This window comes from Enhydra lutris, unplaced genomic scaffold (genome assembly GCF_002288905.1).
Source record: "Enhydra lutris kenyoni isolate GAN:26980312 unplaced genomic scaffold, ASM228890v2 scaffoldscaffold3, whole genome shotgun sequence".
Taxonomy (NCBI): domain Eukaryota; kingdom Metazoa; phylum Chordata; class Mammalia; order Carnivora; family Mustelidae; genus Enhydra; species Enhydra lutris.
In genome coordinates, this window is record NW_019154087.1 from 39,377,799 (window position 1) to 39,402,345 (window position 24,547).

Genomic DNA, 24,547 nt, shown 5'->3' on the forward strand with positions numbered 1-24,547 from the left:
GGGAGCTTAGCCAAAGAAAGTTCTCTGTGCCTCAGTTTCCCTCTCTCTAAAATGTGAACAATAATACCTATCTCATAGTGTCCTATAAAGATTAAATGACAGAATATAAGCATACTGCTTAGCACAGTGCCCAGGACACACTGGGAAGCAGTATTAGCACCCAGTGGTTAAGGGGCTCCCTTGGGAGCCAGACTCTGATAGTCCTAGCTTAGTGATTCGGGGCAAGTTTGTTGATATGCTATGCTACACTTTTCTCATCTGTAGTAGTGAGGGTATAATAATAACATTCCCCATGGTGGTTGGATTAAATAAGATAAAACACTTAAGCTACTTTTAGAATACTGTCAATAAAAGTTAGCTATTACTACCAAATCAATGGTAGTAATATTTGCTAGTAATATTAGCATCTCTAATAAAAATGCAGTTTTATTTTTATGAGGAAAAATATTTTTAAAAAATAAAAACAAAATAAAATATCCATTGCAAATGGCATATGCCCCACGACGTTAAGGTCACTCACCTCAGCTCTAGCCTTGTCTCCATAGAGCAGGGATTGGCCAGAGCTTGACCACCAGAGGGAGAGAAGAGCTGCTGTGTGGTGCTGCCTCCCCCTACCCCGTGGGAGCTGCCACCTACAGAAGCCTCTTTTAAGGGCTTTCAAAGAAACAGTGATACACACAAAAGAACTAGACCAGTTCTACCCTTTGGGAAGAAGGCGCTTTCCTGTGTTTCACTGTACATCTTATTTGTGGACCCATTCAGCCTTTGCAGATCATTTTGAATCCAATTCCAGGTTTGCCCTTTCTCCCCATCTCTGCTCCCAAATCCCCCCAACCCAAGGCTGGCAGCCAGAATATTCGCCTCACCCTGTAGTTTTTGCTCAGCCAGCTATTTCCTGCCAAAATGAAAAACAACTAGACATTAAAGGGAGTGAGAGTGTTCCCGCCCACATGACACCCTGAAGTCTGACAATCACATCAGGCTTTTTTGAAGGAGGTCGCAATTCAGGTTTGGGAACTAAAGTCACGAAATGAGTACAAGTGAGTAATTTATACACAAAGGAAGGAGTCCCAGATGTAGACAAAAGTAAAAATTGTAGAGTGAAACAATTGTCAGTAATGGAATTAATTGATTTGAGATTTTGATTCAGAAAAACCTGTTTTCTAGGTACCATGTGATCAGTATACCCACAGCAAATCTCTGGAAGGATATGTATATATCAACGTGGTAACAGAGATGATCTCCATGTAGTAAAACAGTACTTTATCTCCTCTAAATCTCTTGTTTCTGTATTTTCCAAAATGTGTGATTCTTTTGTGATATAACATTAAACTTAAATTTATATTAGTGATAGCCAGCCTCCAAGATGATCTCCCAATGATCCCCACCTCCGGGTGGTGATACCCGTGGGCTGTCCCCTCCCACACTGTGCCAGTGTTGGTCTGTGTGACCAATAGGATATGACAGAAATGACGGTACAACACTTTCAAGGTGAGTTTATAATAGACGGTGGCTTCTATCTTGGGTTTCCCTCTCTCTCTCTTTCTCCCTCATCACTTGCTCTGAGGGAAGCCACTGCCATGTCATAAAGACATGACCTACTTGGCAAGGAATGTGGGCCTCCAACTGACAGCCAGTAAGGAACGGAGGCCTGTCAACAACCTCATGAACGAGCTCAGAAGTAGATACTCCAGCTTCAGCAGAGCCAGGAGATGTCCAAGTCTCTTTCAGAAAGTTGTCCTATAACCTCACAAGAGACCCTGAGCCAGAACCAGTCAAGTTCCTCACCCTCTCAGATTCTTGAGCCTCAGAAACTTGGTGATAATGAATATTTGCTATTTTAAGCAGCTATATTTTGGGATAATTTATTACTCAGAAATAGCTAACTGATTTTTTTTTTCTATAATATTGAAGATAAAGACAAACTGATGGAGAAAATGTATTTTTTCTTAAAGGCGGCTTGCAAGGAGAGGAGAGGAGGGCTTAAGCATTATTAACCTTTATCCATAAAGGCTTCCAAAGTGAAATATCTGGTTGATATGAGGACTTCAGAACTCCTTCTTCAATTATGTTCATATCTGTGAAGAGGGAATATTTCCCATCACACATTATATCTGGACTGATAGAAAACCTGAGGTAAAGTGAATCTAAGTGTGGGAAAGAACCCTTAAGGCTAAAGTAATTTTGTACCAGCTTGGGAATTTTATAAAAATAGCCTATGGCTATAATTTTATTAAAAACTAGACTCAAGGAGCAAATCCAAATGGAAAGCATTGAGTTATTACTTTCCTGCCCTGACAGCACAAAGAAATCATTCTAGATCTAGAGGGGCCCTCGGGCTCTCTGCTGACTAAATTATACCTCTGAAGAGGCTGACCGAACATGGTGCTTTATGCAATATCAACATTTTACCAAAACTTGTCTGGAAGGTGAAGCCTTTTTTTTTTTTTTTTAATGATACTTATTTCCTTGGAGAAATAATAGAAATTATCTTCCACGTCTTTTTTTTTTTGCTCTACCCTTGATACCTTTCCAAATAGGCCCCAGCTCCCTTTTAAAACAGACAACAGATGAAATGATCTGGGTTTTTCAATTTGTTCTTACTCATTTGGCCATTTCTAGCTCCCTACCTCTTAGGAAATGTCAAAAAAAGAACACACAGCAATGTGGAACAACCAAACCTTTTCATTTCACATCATTGAGTATGCACAGAGGTAACCAGGATGACTGGAAGCCAACCTTGTCATCTGACCACGTGAGCACATCAGCACCCTCCCAGACACTCAGGAAGCAATGTCGGAGCACACTGGGGGCACCCTGTCAAAATCTCACCCATCAAGGCCCATAGCAAATGCATTGCCTTCTTGAACCTCTCCCACGATTGCTTAATCTGATTTTTTTTTTTTTACTTTTTTCCCCAATTCCTTCATCAGTACATTTCTTACACCATTCTTTTATTCTGACTTCTTGTTAATGTTGTTGGTATATTCATCTTCATTACACCCAGATGGTCTGCTAGTTATTGTTCTGGACACTGGCAAGACAATGATAAGGGATGCATAGTTCCTCAAAAGAAACTAGGAAGACACCACAGGGATCCTCACAATCCTGTAAAATGGCCCCTCTCTTTCCTATCCCATTTAAAAATGCTGCCTGTCTCACCCCCTAACAACCAAAGAGATCAGTATTTAGAAGACTATAATTAGAACCCATTATTCACCATTATTCAGCATTATTCAGCACTACTTCTCCTTGCAAAAAAAATATGCAGAACACCCTCATCATATTTGCAACCTTCTTCTTTAGACACAGGAACTCCTAGTTTTCCAGAATTTTCCTCTGCATTGCCCCGTAGCCACCCAACCTCTCAGCAGGCCCCTTCACTTGTGCCTTCTAGGATGGTTTCTGCAAAGAAACTTCCACCCTCATGTTTGTTGAAGTTTCCTATAGTTTTCCTGCTTTCTTGAAACCAGGCTATGCCTCAAGGGCACTACATTCCCCATAGGTCTTGGACATGGGGAATGTTTGTGCTCCCTCTTCCCATATAACACTAGGAGTTAGCACAGTTGGCAGACTCCTTGCTTTCCATCCTGGCTTCCAGATCAATGCCCCCACCCCATTGTCATAAAAAGAAAAAACAAAAGTCACGTGTTTAAAATACATGTCATCATTATACCAACATTCATTCTCACAGACATCTCATTCTACCTACCATTCACCTACCTTTCCCCTGGTCACTTCCTGTATTCACTGGAGATTTTAGCACTAGGTTTCAAGTGCTTATTCCTACAGAATTTCTGTCATTGTTCATGGTGAGCTTAACATCAATGTAGATGACTCATCCGAACATCTAGCTCTACAAATCCTTAGTTCTTTTCATATTCAATGTTTTGTACTTCACTCTGCCACTTTTGTCCATGGCTTATAACCTTAAACAGAGGGCTGGCCTATGGCCTACATGTCCAGCCCACTGCCTGTGTTTGTACAACCTGCAAACTAAGGATGGATTTTATATTTTCAAGTGGAATATGTCCATGTTCATTTGCTTATTATATTGTCTATGACTGTGTTCATGTTACAATGGCAGAGTGAGACATTGAGACAGAGACTCCATAGACTGCAAAGCTGAAAGTGTTTATTTTCTGTCCCTTGCCCTACACTGTCTCATTAATAATAACTGCAACACCTTCAAACTCCCATTTGCAAAAGGCCCCCTCTTATGGCCCCCTCCTCTCCTTCAGGTCTGCTTGAGCAATCTTTAACCACGGATCCTATAGATGCTGCCATCACTTACTCTTCACCTCACCTCTCTCATTGCTTGGGCTGGATTCCAAATCATTAGTATATTTACTCCCTTGCATATAGCCTCAACATCTACACCCCTCTTTTTTTCTATCATTCCAGCCTGTTATGACTGTAACTAAATCCTTGGTTAAGTCTGTTGGGTCCGTTATCAAAGAAACGAGACTGAGACAAAGTGAAAGTTATGCAAAGCCTTATTCTATGCCAAGCATTAGAAGTTAGACTGACCGGCTAGGGGAACGAGGCTGAGACAAAGTGAAAGTTATGTAAAGCTTTATTCTATGCCAAGAATTAGAAGTCAGACTGACCGGCCAGGGCCACCTCTGAAGAGAGCGACGACCCCTTGGTCCTACAGGCTAGTTTTATAGGGCACAACCACAGACCTCTACATATGTGGCTTTTGGCTGATTGGATGTTTCCACCTGTCTGGCCTTGTTTTAGGTGTGTGTTTTAGTAACAGTTACCTGGAACCGATATCAATAACTGTTGAAGCATTTATTAAACAACAAAATGTCTACCTAGGCAACATGGAGTCACTATGGTGAAATAGGCCCAGGCAGGCCCTAGGGGTTTAACAGGTTTTAATGTGGAATTGGCCCAACAAGTCCAGCTGTCTTCCTATTCTGTGCCTGTCCCTGAGGAGCTGAAGATGGCTAGAACGATAGCAACAGCCACAGCACTGATATCCCCAGTGGCCAGCTAGCCCCCCCTTACTCCAGAGGAGTATCTTTGAGAACAGTCATCCTTGCCACTCCAGTCAAGTACTCATGGAGGATTGTTCAGAGTTCTCATCTTTGATGGATTATGCATCACCATGTTAGTCTTGCTTTCCTTTCAACTCTGTTGTATCATCAATTTACCTTGAACTTGTCTTTTTTTTTTTTTAAGATTTTATTTATTTGACAGAGAGAGAAAGAGAGAGTGTGCACAAGCAGGCAGAGAGGCAGACAGAAGGAGAGGGAGAAGCAGGTTCCCTGCTGAGCAGGGGGTCTGACACAAGACTCGATCCCTGGACCCTGGGATCATGACCTGAGCTGAAAGCAAACACTTAACCAACTGAGCCACCCAGGTACCACTTGTACTTGTCTTTTACAGCCTTAAAACCTTTTTGGTTCCAGCTTGCCTGCAGTAATGTTTTTACATATTTCTTCTGTGTGCATTTCCTCCAAACGCATATCCTTTAGACAATATCATTCAGTTTATTTCCAAGTGAACAGTGATGAAAATCATGATTAAAATGTGTATCTGAAAATTTCCAGGATATCAGAAATTGATATTGAAAAAGGAGGTGCCTGTTTAAATTATGAAGGATGCAGGATTATAGAAATTACAGCATATTTAAACTGAGGGCTGAATATATTTCAATGTTATCATTGTAGCTTGGTGTGTATTTATATAAACTAATTGGGAGGTAATGTCAAAAGCCTGAATTTGAGTTGTACAATAAAGGAACCTTCTGGCCCTTTTATGTGAAAACTGGCCGCATGGCTTCTGGAAGACATTTAACATTTCTGCATTTTAGTTTTCTCATATGTGCACTGAAAGCGTTTGCTTAGCTACTTCTAAGGGCCCTTCCTATACTAAAATTCTATTATTCTGAGATCTACTCCTATTCTTCCTCTCATATTCCATTGAAGTAAAAGTCCCTTTGGTCTCATAGCCAACTTCATCTCTTATTGAACAAGAATTGTTCTGTGTTCTCAAGTCTGATCTAAATAGCTCTTAAAGAGAAATAAAAAAAAAAAATTGAGTCCTGATTGACTCAGACCTTTACATCCTAACAATAGCTATTTGATATAGTCGCTGGATAAAGCAATGGCTCTTCTATTGATGTGTCTGTCTGCAAGTTCAGCCAACCAAAAAGTCCATTTGGTTGAGTCGTCTTAGCACCGAACAAGGTTTCATCCCAAGGGAATATATCTTATTGTAAGATAAGAGAAAATGTGGGGTAATCTCTTTTTAAAATCTTTGTAAATCCAGACGCTTCAGCTGAGAACCTGTCAGGGGAAGTGGGGGAGTAGTTTAGGTAGATTTATATATATATATATATATATATATATATATATATATATATAAATAAAATATAAAAATATATATATATAAAGAAAAAATATAAAAAAATATATATATATATATATATATTTTAAAATTTTATCTTTTTTTAAGATTTTATTTATTTGGCAGACCGAGATCACAAGTAGGCAGAGAGGCAGGCAGAGAGAGGGGGAAGCACGCCCCCTGCCAAGCAGAGAACCTGATGTGGGGCTTGATCCCAGGACTCAGAGATCATGACCTGAGCCGAAGGCAGAGGCTTAATCCACTGAGTCACCCAGGCGCCCCAGATTTATATTTTTTAAAACTAAATTCTACTGGATCTCAACAAAAACAGCAATCACTGAGGGAATAGGGACGCCTGGGTGGCTCAGTCATTAAGCGTCTGCCTTTGACTCAGGGCATGGTCCCAAGGTCCTGGGATCAAGCCCCATATTGGGCTCCCTGCTCAGCGGGAAGCCTGCTTCTCCCTCTTCCACTCCCCCGGCTTATGCTCCCTCTCAGCTGTCTTTCTCTCTTTCTGTCAAATAAATTAAATAAATAATCTTTAAAAGAAAATCACTGAGGGAATAAACTACATGTAATGGTGCAGTTAGAAAAAATTGCAGGTATTAGTTCTGTATTTCACAGAAATCTTTAGAGTGAAATAAACAAATATATATTCTATGTGCACTTACATACACTGAGACCAAACTTTTATATCTTAATAACTATGAAAGCATAAGATAAAATCAAGTCATTTTTCTGAACTATTAGTCAAATGCCTTAGGAAAAGTTGGGCTACTTTACGGCAAAGGGAGTTCTGTTTCAGACAGGATAGCTCTTGTTGGAAATGTATAAATAAGGCCAAAAAAAAAAAAATCCCAAGCAGAATTTTTAAACATGTATATGATGGGTAGTTGTATTTATAAGGCTTTTGACATTTTCAAAGTATCTGAATATCACTTTTAATGATTAGTTCATATTATTAGCATCTAGCCCGACATCTTGTTCCAAAAATTCAAAAGGTATATTGCTAAGATCATGAAAATTTAAGCTGTCTTTAATGAGTTATATGAAATGACTTTCTCTCTTTTTTTTTTTTGTCAAACTAACTCTTTTTATTCTTAAACATCTCTCCTCTGAAGTTTTTCTAATCCTATTTCCCCTAGAAGATTAATCACTGACATTCTGTTTTTTTCTTTAAATAGAAAAAATGGTCTATAATTTTAACATGCATATTTTAATCATTTGCATATCTATCTCCTTCACAATGCTGTTTTTTTTTTCCTTTCTGTGACCCTAATACCAAGCGTGGACCCTGGCACACAGTAAGGACTTAATAAATATTGTTAAACTAGTGAGAAAACTGAAGTCCAGGGAAAGGTTTTTGCTACAGATCACATAGCTTATTAATGATAGTGCTTGAACTAGAATTCCAAAGTCCCACCCTTAGCATGATGCTTTTCATATGATTTGCAAATATTTAAGGAATTAATAAATCTATAAGTTAATAAGGCTAAGATTCCTAGGAACTTCCCATTATACTTTCTGTTCAATAAGCAATACAGCAGGTCTCATTTTTTTTTTTTTTTAACCAATCTTCTGACAACCTGGATTAAATGAGGCAATAAGATTACTATAAGTGGGGCGCCTGGGTGGCTCAGTGGGTTAAAGCCTCTGCCTTCGGCTCAGGTCATGATCCCAGGGTCCTGGGATCGAGTCCTGCATCGGGCTCTCTGCTCAGTGGGGAGCCTGCTTCCCCTCCTCTCTCTCTGCCTGCCTCTCTGTCTACTTGTGATCTCTGTCTGTCAGATAAATAAATACAATCTTAAAAAAAAAAAAGATTACTATAAGTAACTTTAAAGGGACCAGATATTTAATGTACATTTGACTATTTTGGTTTCATGGACACAAAGTCTTCACCAACCATAAAAGCTAATCTTTATCTGTTAATAAAAATCTACTGAATCTCTCATGGTTTAAGCCAATGATCTAAGAGACAACTTTCTTACCAAGTTGAATATTTATGCTACCAACACAGCTATCCAAGGGTTTTTGTTTGAAAATTCATTTTGGACATGGGTCAGTCCATGTGTCACAGATGTTTTAGGGAAAGTTGAATGTCTTCTCTCTTGTTTTGAAAGCAGAGGAGTAAACTTTTTGTTGAATTAGACAGGATATTCTTATTTGACCTTAAGAATCATAGCATGGGGGCGCCTGGGTGGCTCAGTGGGTTAAAGCCTCTGCCTTCGGCTCAGGTCATGATCTCAGGGTCCTGGGATCGAGCCCCGCATCGGGCTCTCTGCTCAGCAGAGAGCCTGCCTCCTTTCCTCTCTCTCTGCCTGCCTCTCTGCCTACTTGTGATTTCTGTCTGTCAAATAAATAAAATCTTAAAAAAAAAAAAAAAGAATCATAGCATGTTTTGGATGTATCACTTCTCAGAAGCAAAAGAAGAAATCTCTTCCCTTAAATATCCCCAAGTCTTACTCTCTCATATCAACCAGATATTTATGCTTATATGACATTAAGAGAGGCCTTTTCTGATCAACCTTTTCTAAAGATTTTAATTTATTTGACAGAGAGAGAAAGAGACAGCAAGAGAAGGAAGACAAGCAGGTGGAATGGGAGAGGGAGAAGAAGGCCTTCCACTGAGCAGGGAGCCTGACTCGGGGCTTGATCTCAGGACCCTGGGATCATGACCTGAGCTGAAAGCAGACGCTTAACAACTAAGCCACCCAGGTGCCCCTGATCAACTTTTTCTAAAATAAGACCCTATTCAATTAATTCCTGGGTTGCAAGGATGGTTCAATATTCACAAATCAGTCAATGTGGTACCTCATATCAGTAAGAGAAAAGGATAAGAACCACATGATCATTTCAATGGACACAGAAAAAACATTTGCAAAGTACAACATCCATTCATGATTTACAAAAAAACAAAAAAACAAAAAACCCTCAACAAAGTAGGTTTAGAGAGAATATACTGCAACATAATAAAGGCCATCTATGAAAAACCCACAGCTAACATCATACTCAATGGGGAAAAACTAAGAACTTTTCCCTTAAGGTCAGGAAGAAGACATGGATATCCACTTTCTCTACTTCTATGCAACATAGTACTAGAAGTCTTAGCCACAGCAATTGGACAACAAAAAGAAATAATGGGCATCCAAATTGGTAAGGAAGAAGTAAAACTTTCACTATTTGCAGATGACATGATACTATATATAGAAAACTTGAAAGACTCCACCAAAAAAACTGTTAGAGCTGATACACAAATTTAGTAAAGTCGCAGGATGCAAAATCAATGTATTGAAATGTTTGCATTTTTATACACCAATAATGAAGAAACAGAAGGAGAAATTAAGAAAATAATCCTATTTATAATTTAAATAATTATAATAAATAAATAATAATAATAAAATAATAAAATATGAATAATAAAATATGAATTATCTATGAATAATCTAACCAAAGAGGTGAAAAACCTGTACTCTGAATAAAACACTGATGAAAGAAATTAAAGATGACACAAATAGAAAGATATTCCATGTTAATAGACTGGAAGAACAAAAATTGTTAAAATGTTTGTACTACCCAAAGCAATCTACACATTTATTGTAATCCCTATCGAAATACCAAGGGCACTTTTCACAGAACTAAAACAAACAATCTTATAATTTGTATGGAACCACAAAAGATCCCAGGTAGCCAAGAAAGCTTGGGGAAAAAAAGGGGGGCGGGCAAAGCTGGAGACATCATAATTCCTGACTTTAAGTTATATTACAGAGTTATAGTAATCAGAACAGTATGACATTGTATGATAGTGACACATAGGTCAATAGAACAGAATAGAAAACTCAGAAATAAACCCACAATTTGGTCAGTAAATCTTTGACAAAGCAGGAGAGAATATCCAACGGAAAAAAGAGTCTTTTCAACAAATGGTGTGGGGAAACCTGGACAGCTATAAGCAGAAAGATGAAACTGGACCACTTTATCATACTACATAGAAAAATAAATTCAAAATGGATCAAAGACCTAACTGTGAGATGTGGGACCATAAAAATCCTAGAAGAGAATACAGACAGTAACTTCTCTGACATCGGCCATACCAACTTTTTTTCTAAATAGATCTCTTGGGGCAAGGAAAACAAAAGCAAAAATAAACTATTGTGACTACATCAAAATAAAAAGCTTCTACACAGCAAAGGAAACAATCAACAAAACTCAAAGACAACCTATAGAATGGGAGAAGACAATTGCAAATGATATATCTGATAAAGGATCAGTATCCAAAATATATAAAGAACTTACACAACTCAACAGCCCAAAAGTGATAATTCAATTTAAAAAATGGGCAGAAGACATGAACAGACATTCCTCCAAAGAAGACATTTCTCCCTTTCTCCATGAACCAACATTTCATCCAGATGGCCCACAGGCACACGAAAAGATGCTCATCATCACTCATCATCAGGTAAATGCAAATCAAAACTATCATGAGATATGACCTCATACCTGTTGGAATGGCTAAAATCAACAACACAAGAAATAATAAGTGTTAGTGGAGGATATGGAGAAAAAGGAACACTTACGCACTGTTTGTGGGAATGCAAACTGGTATGGCCATTGTGGAAACCTGTATGGAGTTTCCTTAATTTAAAAATAGAACTACCCTATGATCCAGCAATCACACTACTGGATATTTACCTAAAGAATACAAAAACACTAATTCAGAGTGGTACATGCACCTTAATGTTTATAGCAGCATTATTTAACCATAGGCAAGATTTAGAAGCAGCTCAAGTGTCCATCAAGGCATTAATGGATAAAGATGATGTGGTACACACACACACACACACACACACACACACACACACAGAGGAATATTATTCAACCGTTAAAAAAAAGAATGAAATCTTGCCATTTACAATGACATGAAGGGAGCTAGAGCGTATTATGCTAAGTGAAATAAGTCAGTTAGAGGAAGACAAATACCATATGATTTCACTCATATGTTGAATTTAAGAAACAAAACAAATGAGCAAAGAGAAAAAAAGAGAGATAAAGAGATAAACCAAGAAACAGACTCTTAACTATAGATAATAAACCGATGGTTACCAGAGGGGAGATGGGTTGGGGGTGGGGATGGTTTAAAAGGGTGATGGGGATTAAGGAGAGCACTTGTAGAGATGGACACCGAGTGATGTATGGAACTGTTGAAACATTACATTGTACATCTGAAACTAATATGATGCTGTATATTAACTAACTGGAATTAAAATAAAAACTTAAAAAAAGAATAAATGGCATCATTCAAAATAAAGTAAATAAATAAAATAGGATCCTACTCATGTTCTTCCTTTATCCCCTTACCCTGTTTCCTACACCTATTATCACCTGATATATTGATTGCTTACTCTTTTTTATAAGATTTTGTTTATTTATTTCAGAGAGAGAAAGAGAAAGAGAGCACAGGTAGGGGCAGAAGGAGAAGCAGATTCCCTAATGAGCAAGGAGCACAACACTGAGCTCGATCCCAGGGCCCTGGGATCATGACCTGAGCCAAAAGCAGACATTTAATCGACTGAGTCACCCAGACACCCTGTATGCTTACTTTTTTCATTTTCTTGTTATTACATATGTACTGTTCATATATAACGTATATGTGTTATCCACATTTTTCACACTTAATATTTTTTTAGTAACGAGTGACCAAAATCATAGATAAAAGAGAGATCCTACTTTGGGTAAAGTTTAGGCTAAAGATTTAAAATTTGATGAGGATATTGTAGGCCTTATCATATGATTTCTTTCATTTTATAAGAATGAAATCAATAACAATAGGTAATTGGTTCGGACCTCGCTGCTCCAGCCTCTGGGACACGTCCTGTCCTTCCAGCCTGCAACTAGCAATACAGAAAAAAAATTCCATATCATTTACTTGTCCGTATACAACTTAAGTGAGCAAAAAAATTAAAATAAATTATAACAGTGAGGGAAATCGTGCATATCCAGGCTGGTCAGTGTGGCAACCAGATCAATGTCAAGTTCTGGGAGGTAATCAGTGACAAATAGGCATCGACCCTATGTGAACCTACCACGGTGACAGTGACCTGCAGCTGGACTACATCTCCTTGTACTACAATGAAGCCACAGGTGGCAAATATGTTCCTTGTGCTATCCTGGTGGATCTAGAACCCGGGACCATGGACTCTGTTCCCTCAAGGCCTCTTGGGCAGATATTCAGACCAGACAGCTTTGTTTTTGGTCAGTCTGAGGAAGGTAACAACTGAGCCAAGGGCCATTGTACAGAGAGGGCTGAGCTAGTTGACTCAATCCTGGATGTGTTGAGGAAGGAGGCCGAGAGCTGTGACTACCTGCAGGCCTTCCAGCTGACCCACTCCCTGGGTGGGGGCACAGGCTCTGGAATGGTCACCTTGCTCATCAGCAAGATCCAAGAAGAGTATTCCAACTGTGTCATGAACACCTTCAGTGTAGTACCCTCACCCAAAGCATCTGACACAGTGGTCACGCCCTACAATGCCTTCCTCTCCATCCATCAGTTGGTAGAGAACACAGATGAGATCTACTGCTTTGACAATGAGGCCCTTTATGACATCTGCTTCTGTACTCTCAAGCTGACCATGCCAACCTACAGGGACCTGAACCACCTTGTCTCAGCCACCATGAGTGATCTCAACACCTGCCTCTGCTTCCCTGATCAGCTCAGTGCTGACCTCCACAAGCTAGCCAACAGCATATTGCCCTTTACATCTCCCCACTTCTTCATGCCTGGCTTTGCACCTTTGACCAGCCAGGAAGCCAGCAATATGTATATATTCATATATGTATATATTCATATACATATATGTATATATTCATCCCATTAGAGCATCTGCTCAAAATCATGTCAATCAGTCCCAGGTGTAAAGGAGGTTACGGAGTGTAATCTGTTAAGTACAGCTCTGGTTGTATCAGCATTTCCTGTTGAGGAAAGAATAGTAAAACAATCTAATAATAATAATAATAACAATGACCTCAAGAAGCTTGGAAATCATGTAAGCCATCGCTTTGAAAAAATATATATATGTGTACATTTAACCTCATGTCACCAAGTTATCATAATCTGTCAGTTTATACTTGCATTTAGCTGCTAAAAATAGTTCCAATAACAGGGAGTTAAAATAAGATTCTTCTTACCAAAAGAAGTAAACAGTTAGTGACATTGGTTCAAAGTTATTAGTACTGAAGTATATGATCTTCCTCACCTTTTTTCAAGGTCCCAAGATGGATGCTCTAACTTCAGCCATTCTATCCCCTTCCCAGAAGAAAAGGGAGAAGGACCTGGCTTCCAGCTGGGGCGGCTCCTTAAAAGAGTTGTCCTGGAAGCCCCACCCACTGATGTGTGATCCCGTCTCATTAGACACCCAATTGTAGAGAGGCTTGGAGCTGTGATGTTAAACTGGACATAGTACTGTGACCAACAATAAGCAAGAATTCTGTTACTCAGTGGGGATGGAATTGACACTGAGCAGGCTTCTGGGAGTTTGCAGGCTGCTGGGAGTTCACAGCCTCCCTTCCCTCACATTTGGTGGTCCCAAAAGAACTACTTTAAATTACTCTTCTCTAGTTAATCCCTTTTTTTTTTTTTTTAGATTTTATTTATTTATTTGATAGAGATCACAAGCAGGCAGAGAGAGAGGAGAAGGCAGGCTCCCCGAGGAGCAGAGAGCCCGATGTGGGGCTCGATCCCATGACCCTGGGATCATGACCTGAGCTGAAGGCAGAGGCTTTAACCCACTGAGCCACCCAGGCGCCCCACTATTTAATCCCTTTTAATTCACACCTTGATACATCGGTCTTCTGTCATCTAACTTCTCTATAACAGTCTATTTTTTTCTGTATTTTATATCTATCCTAGATATTTTATATCCTTCCATCTGAAATATTTATCTATAATTAAATCCCTTCTTCTAAAAATGTCTTTTTTGCTTTGTAGAACATTCTGCTGATTACCCACACACTGTCAGGCTACTTACTCCTCAGCCTCCTATCTTAACTCTTTGCCCCTTCTTATTTCTATACATTCTCACTAGCAATATCATTTGCACCTATGGCATCAATTTTAATATAACCCGCCTTCCTAGGGTCCTCTTAGCCTCAGAATTGAATTGTGAATCACCTACTAGATACGTCTTTGAATTGCCAACTCTCCGGTAGATTCTTGCATCTTGACATCTTACAGGAAAATCGGATTCTGGGTTTTCAAATTGAATTTGTCTCCGCCCCATCTTTCACCCCAAATCTCTCATATTTTCTATCCTAGTGGATATGACTGAATGAATAAGGAGAAAAAAGATAAATTCAAAAAATTATAAATCCCCTATTATGGATCTAAATATTAAAATGTTTTTACGCCTCATCTCGTTTCATTTTCACCATAACTTTTGAGGTACTTTAGGGGCACCTGGGTGACTCAGTCAGTTGAGTGGCTGCCTTCATGATTCCAGGGTCCTGGGATCGAGCCTCACATTGGGCTCCCTTCCCAGTGGGGAACCTGCTTCTCCCTCTCCCTCTGCCTTTCTTCCCCAATCATGTTCTCTCTTGCTTGCTCTGTACTCTCTCTCTCTCTCTCTCTCTCTCAAATAAATAAATAAATAAACTTTTATTATTTTATTATTTATTAACAGAGACTTGGAAAAGATTAATGATTAAGACCAGAGAGCTGGTCTAAATGGTGTTCTCCTTTAATCTTGAGTCCAAAATCATTACATTAGGCTCTTTCTCTCTTTCCCCTTCCATTAAGATATTTGATGTAAACTTCCTTATACCTACTTGCCTAGGGAAAGTGACTTCTACCTCAATCCTCACAAAATTCAGCAAAGTGTACCTTATAAGTAAGTTTAAATACCTCTGTATTCCATAGCCATTGATTTACATGCAGTATCTTAACAGTTCTTATTCACACTAATACAGATACTTTTAAAAGTCTTCTTACCAGTGTTCCCAGATTTTCTTTTCTTCATTCTCACAAAAAAAAAAAAGAGAGATACTTGCAAAACTAAATTCTGACCATGTCAGTACTTTGATTTTATTCTTCCAGTGACATTTTATTATATACAGAATAAAGGCCAAGTCCTCAATGTGATAAATAGTCTGTCATGGCTGAGCCCATGTCTGCTTCTCCCTGTCACCTCACATTTGTCCTATGCTTCAGTCATGAGGTAGTACTTAATGACTCACTATTTTTGCATATGCTGGTCCCTTCCCCTTCAGCCTATCTTGACAACTCCTTTTCATTCTTTGGCATTTGAACTACATATCATCCTCTCTTGGAAATTCCCTGGCTCTTCCAGATAAATTTCTCTCTCTCTCTCTCTTTCTCTCTCTCTCTCTCTCTCAAACCATAGTACTCTACTGCATGTCCCAATACCTAAATGAGAATGAGACCATCAACTCTGACCTCTTTGAGGTCTATAACTGTGTCTCTTATCTCTGTGAGTTTAGTGCATAGAAACAGTACCTGGTGCTAGAAGTTCACCATCAAGTATGAGACATGTTTAAAAACACATAATATAGTAGACTATGTCCAACCACAGGATGGACTTAAGATATCATATTAATATAGACATTATTTGGGGCACCTGGGTGGCTCAGTGGGTTAAAGCCTCTGTCTTCTGCTCAGGTCATGATCCCAGGGTCCTAGGATTGAGCCCCATATCCGGCTCTCTGCTCAGCAGGGAACCTGCTTTCCCCTCTCTCTCTGCCTGCCTCTCTGCCTACTTGTGATCTCTGTCTGTCAAATAAATAAATAAAACTTTAAACAAAAAAAATATATAGACATTATTTATCTGTATCTTGATGTGTTATGCCATTTCGCCTTCTTCCTCACAATTAGTAAAAATAATGAAATAGGTTAACTCAGATTTTGTAAAATGTTAGTGACATGAAAAAGAGACTAACTAGTATTATATCCTTCAAACATCCAGTGAAAAACAAGGAATGCATTTTACATGTATAGGACTTTGCTCTTTTCTCATTCTAAAACACATGGGATACTTGCTGTTGATTCTCCCAATACTAGTCAACTTTGCTGAAGTAATAATTCCAAGTTTCAGTGAGTTACTACCACAAATGTTTCTTGCCCATTAATGTGAAATATAACTGTATCTCTATACAAGGCACAGGCATTGTGTGGTGGGATTTCTCCTTCCAGGACCCAGGATAAAATAGTCACCTCCTGGGATTTGTTAAAATAGCATGAGAGCAACCTGCCATGTATGCAACTGTATGCCATGATTCTTTCACACTTACTCACATTTACCTCAGCAGGTCACCTGGTCAAGGCTGCTGATAGAGTAAAAAGTGCTAGGAGGCACTGAAAGGCAAGTGGTAATGGCAATGAGATACAATCCTCCTATAGAAGAGAAAATAATTGGTCGTGAACAATAAGATCATCTACCTGAGTCAGTCATGTGTGTGTGTGTGTGTGTGTGTGTGTGTGTTTTATTAAAATTTTATTTATTTACTTATTTGAGGAAGGTGGGGAGCAGAGGGAGATGGACAAGCAAACTCCATGATGAGCATGGAGCCCGAAACTGGGCTCAATCCCACGACCCAGAGATCATGACCTGAGCCAAAACCTAGAGTTGCACGCTGAACTGACTGAGGCATCCAGGAGCCCATCAGTCATTTGTTTTGTTTTGTTTGCTTTTATTTTTATTTGTATTTTGTATAACATACAGCAGTGGAAAGAAGGCTCACCAGAAGTCAAGAAGCAAGAACATCTGTCTCAGCCCTTGCCCATCTCACTTAATCTCAATGAGATTCAGTTTCCTCCTTTACAAAATGAAAGGATTAGACTAGATCATCTGAAAGGTACCTTCTAGTCTGGATTATATGATAGATGGAGTGTAAAACAAACATAAGAAAATTATGAAAAAAATCACTTCCCACTAGGCCACTCAGGTTTTGTGTCACATTTTCTCATTCTATCATGATCAGGAGGAAATGCAAAACAGAAGAAAAGCTGCCCTCAGCTTTTAAGGCCAGGTTCAAACACATCATACCACAGATGTAAATCCTTTCATACTTTTTGTGGGGTTGTTATTTTTTTCTGTCCCATGATAGAAAAATCACTCTTCTTCTCTTTCATCTGACAAACATATAAGCCATATGTATTCCTATCTGTTAAGAGTTTTTTCAGTTACACATAACAGATATTATAACTCAAATTGTTGTACACGATAAAGATGGTTTATTAGTTAACAGAGTTACAAAGTTTAGATGAGAATAGGTTTCATGTGCCTGATCTGATGACTAAATGATTTCACCAAAACATTTATCCCAAGACTGGCTCTTCTTGTGGTCATGAGATAGTTGCCAGCTACAAATGAAATAATGCATGTTTCTCCTTCTAGTTCAAAGGGGGAGTGCTTACCATCCTAAGGATGGACTAAAAGCTCTGGGCTATCCTTTGAGTGGATCAACTTTTGTCCAATGCTGTGAACCAATCACAGAAAGAGAATATGATTTTTTTAAAAAAGATTTTATTTCTTTGTCAGAGAAAGAGAGAGAGAGACCACACGCACAAGCAAGGAGAGCAGCAGGCAGAGGGAGAAGCAGACTCCCAGCTAAGCAGGGAGCCCGATGTGGGGTTCAATTCCAGTACCCTGGGATCGTGATCTGAGCTGATGGCCCACGTTTAACTGACTGAACCACCCAGGTGTCCCAAGAGAATATGATTTTGCTGTTTGGTTTCTGCCTATTCAGATGCCCATCGCTTCACCCCAATGGTGAAGGGATAGAGTGAATACTGGAGGCATAACTGATCAAGGCCATAATAAAAGTCAAAGATTTAATGAGGATATTTTAATTACTGCTCTGCAATTAAAACACTTAATGAAGATATTTTAATTACTGCTTTGTAAATTTTATCAATATTAAGAGCTATATCACTACCATATAAAAAGAGAGAAAAATACAGTAAAAAATCTACCACATTTACATATCCATAAACATATTTTTTATGCTTCCAGTAGAAGCTTCTTGACTTCTGATTAACTAATTCTAATCTGAATTTTGTAAATTTCCCTTTTTTTTTTTCCTAAAAGAATATATTTGAATAAAGTTAAATTATCTAACTTGGAGAAGCACCTAAAAGTCTTTCTGGGGGAAAAAAATGTTTCTCTATAAATGGTTAAATTTTATGGCGGGGGGATAGAAATCCAATCTATCATCCCCAGACATTTCCCTTGATTCTTTTAGCTTGCATTCTTGATCTTCAGGGTGTCATAACCTATATTGCCTGATTAACTCTTTCTGACATAAATAGAATATTCTTGTATATGTGGAAATAACAGGAGACCACTGCATTTGAAGGGGAGAGGTCCAAGAGTAAAACACACAGCACACCACAAATGCCAATCCCTTTCTTGTTTCTTTTTATTTCATTAAATAACTTCCTCTTAACTTCCAGAGGAGTCCTCAGGAAAGCAGACCATACGGGTAGTGCGTGGAAGAACTATATAGGCCCCTTTTTTGGCTTCTGGAGAATCAGGTCTTACAGACATGGCTTGAATCTTTTACATGAAATACTGGGAATGTCTAGATCATTGGCCATACTTATTCCAAAAGAAATGCCAAAATGTATTTCACACACAAACGTAAGTGATTTTTGGATTATCTGCTTTTGTTCCTCTCCAATAGCTTGGAAAATTGAGTCAACTGCATGTGAACTTCTTATTCACAGCTAGACAGAATATTGCCTCCTCTGAATTATTCATGCTAATTGTGGAGAAGGAAAAAAAGTATGAATACATTAAATTTACAGATGAACAAAAATATCTGTATTTCCATGGCATATTGCATTTATCACTGAGATAGACTATTTCACAGTATATTATATTTATAATGTTTTGTCTATTAGAGTTGGAATTTTGGAGGTACCCAGTGATAAGCAATTGAGTCATGCACTAGAACCACAGAAATTAAATCACAGTAGGTCATCTTAAAGAATTATGTGTTTTTTGGAAGACAAATACGAATACTAAGGTTTACAAAACAGTAAGACAATTGCATAGGAACACAAGGGCAGAGAAAGAGGGAGTTTGCAGGAACCAGGATATTTCAAGAGTAGGTAACAAAAAGCTGAATGTTAAAAGATGGGCTCTCTAGCTGATGAGGAAGATATAATGAAATAAGGATACCTCAGAACTTGTAAAGAAAACAAAACATTTCATTGAATTTTGTCCAGCTCTCAGTAGAGGCGGTATCTGGGGCTTGGCTTTTGCCACAACTGTATCACAAACAGTTATGGCAGCTAAGATTAAAGTATTATACAAAGAACCAAAGCATTTGAGGGCTTACTTTTTTAAAATGTAGGTTACTGGATGCCACATCTGATCAATAAATATGAGTGCTAGTGTTGGTCCCAAGAATCTGCCTTGTTATAAAACTATCCAGATATTTTATTTTTCGAAGATTTTATTTATTTATTTATTTGTCAGAGAGAGAAAGAAAGAGAGAGAGAGAGCACACAAGCAGGCTGAGTAGTAGGCAGAGGCAGAAAGAGAAGCAGGCTCCCTGCCGAGCAAGGAGCCCTATGCGGGACTCGATCCCAGGACCCTGGGATCATGACCTGAGCCGAAGGCAGTGGCTTAACCGATTGAGCCACCCAGGCATCCCCAGATATTTTAAATATTTACTGAAATTTGACAATTATTGTTCTATGACATTCATGCACATTGTAATAACCTAGGAAGCCTTAAAAGATGCCAATGCCTGGATCCATGAAGATGTTCTAACTCAGTCGTCATTATTTTTTCATGGTTTCCCAGCTGATTCTAATGTACAGCCAACTTTGAAAATCACTTGTTTAAAGGAATGATCAGTACATTGTTTTTCTTACCTTTCTTAAAAAAGATTTATGGATTTATTTTAGAGAGAGAGGGAAAGAGAGAGTGTACAGCTGCACATGGGTTGAGGGAGATGCAGAGGGAGCAGAGGATCAATGCAGGGCTAGTTCTCTTAGTCACCTCATGAGATCATGACCCATGAGATCATGAAACATAAGATCATGACCTGAGCCAAAACCAAGAGTCAGATGCTCAACTGACTGGGCTACCCAAGTGCTCCTGCTGACACATCTCTGCAATGACATTTGGGATCAAAAATTCATAGCCCATTTCTGTAACTAAAACCCACTTCTACTAGTGCCATAATAATGACAATCTGATTCTTATGTTTGTGTTTGCCAAAAATTTGAAACAGACCTTGCAATCTAGTCCAACCACCTAATTGTTGCCTTTATCCAAAACACAATCAGGATAACCAAAAGAATATTAAAGAAAACAAAATCTTTAAGGAGAAAGTATCTGGCAATCTCAAGTACTGTGTGTTGAGATTAAAGAAATGTTCCAAGAGTTCTATGTCAGGTGGCTCCCAAACCATTGTTTCACAAATATATTTTGATAGTGATATGTCCTTCTACACATGTGAATACACCAACTAATCATTGTGGGTTTTCAAGTGTAAATGGCTTCTTTCAAGATCTGGTGTTTGTTGTAAGATAATTTAGGGAAAAGTCACAGTGAATTTTTTTTTCCAATTTTATTGAGATACAATTGAAATTACATTTTATTAGTTTAAGGTATACAACATAATGATGGGATATATGTATATATTATGAAATAATTACCAAGATAAGTTTAGTTAAAATCCATCACCTCATATAGTTATAATTTTTTTCTTGCAATGGATTTTAAGGTCTACTCTCTTAGCAACTTTCAAGTATACAATACAGTATTGTTCACTATAGTCCTCAGGCTGGACATTACATCCAAGGACTTATTTATTTTATAACTTGAATCTTGTACTTTTTTATCATCTTCACCCATTTCCTCTACCTCTGGCAACTACCAATCTGTTCTCTTTTTCTGTGAGTTCATTACTTTTAGATTCCACATATTTAGTATTCATCTTTCTCTCTCTGACTTATTTCACTTAGCCTAATGCTCTCAAGTTCACTTCACATGTCATAAATGACAGGATTCCTTTTTTTAATGGCTGAATAATATTTTATAATTATAGATATAAATATTATAAAATATTTAATATTTTATTGTGTATGTATACACACATATACACATACATATACATATATATGTGTATATATATATATATATATATAGTTGTTTTTATGTATATATATAGAGAGAGAGAGAGAGAGTTGTTTCCATGTCTTGGCTATTGTAAATAATGCTGCACTAAACATGGGATGCAGCTATCTCTTCAAGGTAGTGATTTCATTTCCCTCAGATATATACCCAGAAGTGGGATTGCTGGATTATATGGTAGAGCTAGTTTTAATTTTCTGAGGAATCTCCATACTGCTTTCCATAGTGGCTGCACCAATATACATTCTCAGCAATAGCACACAAGTATTATTTTTACTCCACATCCTCACCAACACTTATTATCCCTTCTCTTTTTGATGATAGCCATCCTAACAGGTGTGAAGTGATATCTCATTTCGGTTTTGATTTTTTAGTTCCTTGACGATTAGTGATGTTGGGCACCTTTTCATGTCCCTGTTGGTCATGTACAGGTCTCCTTGGGAAAAATGTCTATTCAGTTCCTCTGTCCATTTTTTAATCTGATTGTTTTTTTGCTACTGAGTTCTACGAGTTCTTTATATATTTTAGAAATTGACCCCTTATCAAATATATGACTTGCAAATGTTTTCCACCATTCAGTGGGTTGCTTTTATTCTGTTGATGGCTTAATTCGCTGTGCAGAAGTATTTTTACCTCACTTGTTCATTTGCTTGTTTTTTCCTAGCACCTATTGGAAGCAATACCTCCCCATCTTCCTTAGATAAAACCATTCATTATAGGAAGGTACTATTTACTTTATTTTAATTTTAATTAATTAATTAATTTTTGCATGGATCTTTTCAGTTTATTTCATCAGGGAGTTATACTAGTTCAAGTTAAAGCAGACTCCGAATGGTTATATTATACAAGCTGGGAGGTTTTGTGACAACGGACTGAAGGGAAATTCTACTCATTGCAAAGAAATCCTCACATAGGCTGAGTGAGCCAAAAGTGCTAGAAACCCAGGACCCTCAGCTAGTCATCCTTAGCGAGTCCAACGTTTAGGAGAAAGCAGCGTATGTTCTCGTGCTGGTCACCCTGTAGCAGAATCACTTCACATTCTGGATGCTCAATTACAGTTTTGTACGTATACGTATATATTATATATTATGGTGAGTAGGGAAATATTTGGAAATGTTATATCTTCTTGTTGTTTTGACCCTTTTATAATTATTAGAATCCTTTGTCTTTTATTAGCTTTTTTTTTTTTAGGTCTGTTTTCTCTGATACAACTATAAGTACACCAGCTTTCCATTTGTTTCCAGTTGCATAGAACATCTTTTTCTATCCCTTCACTTTCAGTCTGTATATCTCCTTAAATCTGAAGTGAATCTCTTATATGTTACTTACAGATGAGTGATGTGGTTTTTTTGTTTATTTAATCCATTTAACCATTCTGTATCTTTGTATTGGAGAATCTAGTTGGTTTATATTTGAAGTAGTTATTGACAGGTATGTGCTTATTGCCATTTTGCTTTCTTGTTACTAGTTAGCACTGTACAAATTTCCTCTTCAATGCCTCACTAGTTTCTTTCTATCATGATCACCAGCCACTCCTCAGAAGAGTAGTAAGGGTCTTCCTACTGTTTCTCTGCTGAATTCTTCTATGGATATAATCCTCAGTCCCAGCAGGAAGATCACCCTTATTTGCATCAGCAAAGGGATAGAAAGAGCAGAGCATCTGGATAGCGGACATAGGATTCCTTTTTCCTCTGTAGAAACTGCCTGTAGAAGGTGGAGGCAGGGGAAGGTGAGAGCAAGGTTTGGGTGGAGGGCAAGGAGCTTGGGGAAGCCGGGGCCTCCAAAGGGAGGCTGCTGAGTCCTCAGGGATAGCTCAGTGACTGGCGCCTGGAAGGTACTTTTTAAAGGGACGCTCCAACCTATACTGTACTTGTTCGGCAGTACATCTCCCAAATGTTAAGGTGTGACAAAGGAGGCAAAGGCAACCCCTGACTTAATTTCCAGCTGTGCCAGAAGGTAGGAAGAATCTCTGGATACATCTGGGCAAGAAAGATAAGAACATCAAGAAGTTGAATTTTTTGACTGGAATAATGGAAGTACCAGAAGTTTTAATACATGTTAATCAAGTAATAACGGGAGATGAGGGGGAAAGAAGAATAAAGCAATAAATCATTCTCTTTATTTCTTTGCCAAAGATTGTTCCCAGCTGTTCTGAGTCTGGGGCCAATGTTGTTTACCATAGAAACTTAGGGTGCTGAAAAGAAACAAAGAACAAGGTCATGCCTGATTTTGTGTGTGGTAGGTAACGAAACCACCGCCCTTCCCCACAGTGTTCTCTCCAAACTATTTCCACATAATAAGAGGAAGTGAAAAGGAAAATGTTCAGTCCATCCAAAAGCATCTCTGTCATCACTTTCCTAACAGTGTCTTCAGGCCAGATAAGAGCATTCATTACATTTTGTCCAGTGTAGTGCACCTAGCAAAATGCTGCTTTGTTCTTGGCCTATGCCATCAGTATCCCCAAAAGCATTTATGATATGGCACCAAGTATTATAAACAGGAAACCAAATACATTTACTCATTGTTTTTATGAGGTTAAAAGTCAAAGCCAACTGGTATCACAGATAGGACAGGCAAGTACAAGATAGACCTGTGACATCTTATGGAGCCAGGAAGTAAGGCAGTATTAAGGAAAGGGGTGGGGAGGACATGTTATAGGAACAAAGGAGCCAGCCTGAAAGGTCACAGTGATCAAAGCTAGAACAATCTGAATAAAACAAATAGTTAAGGTAGTGTTGGATTATAATCCAAAGTATAAAATAAATATCTATCAGTCTATATGGATATAAACAAATGGGGGAAAGGAGATGAATCTCTCTTACTGAAGAATTTCTAATAATTTATGTAGATATTGTTCTTCTAGAAAATGGAGTCTAATTCACCGATTCCTTGAATGTGGGGTGGACTTAGTGACTTGCTTCCACAAAGTAGAATAGGGAAAGGGAGAAATAACTTTACAGTGGAGAAACATGTCAAACACTACCTTGACCAGCTGATCAATATTAAGATCACTGGTGATAAATCATGTT

General features: G+C 38.3%; 2 pseudogenes; one reads left to right on the forward strand and one right to left on the reverse strand.

Moving 5' to 3' along the window:
* The first annotated feature begins 1,469 nt into the window (after positions 1-1,469).
* LOC111152761 lies at positions 1,470-20,230 on the forward strand (annotated as a pseudogene).
* A 2,221-nt stretch (positions 20,231-22,451) lies between these two features.
* LOC111157516 lies at positions 22,452-23,193 on the reverse strand (annotated as a pseudogene).
* Positions 23,194-24,547: the final 1,354 nt, after the last annotated feature.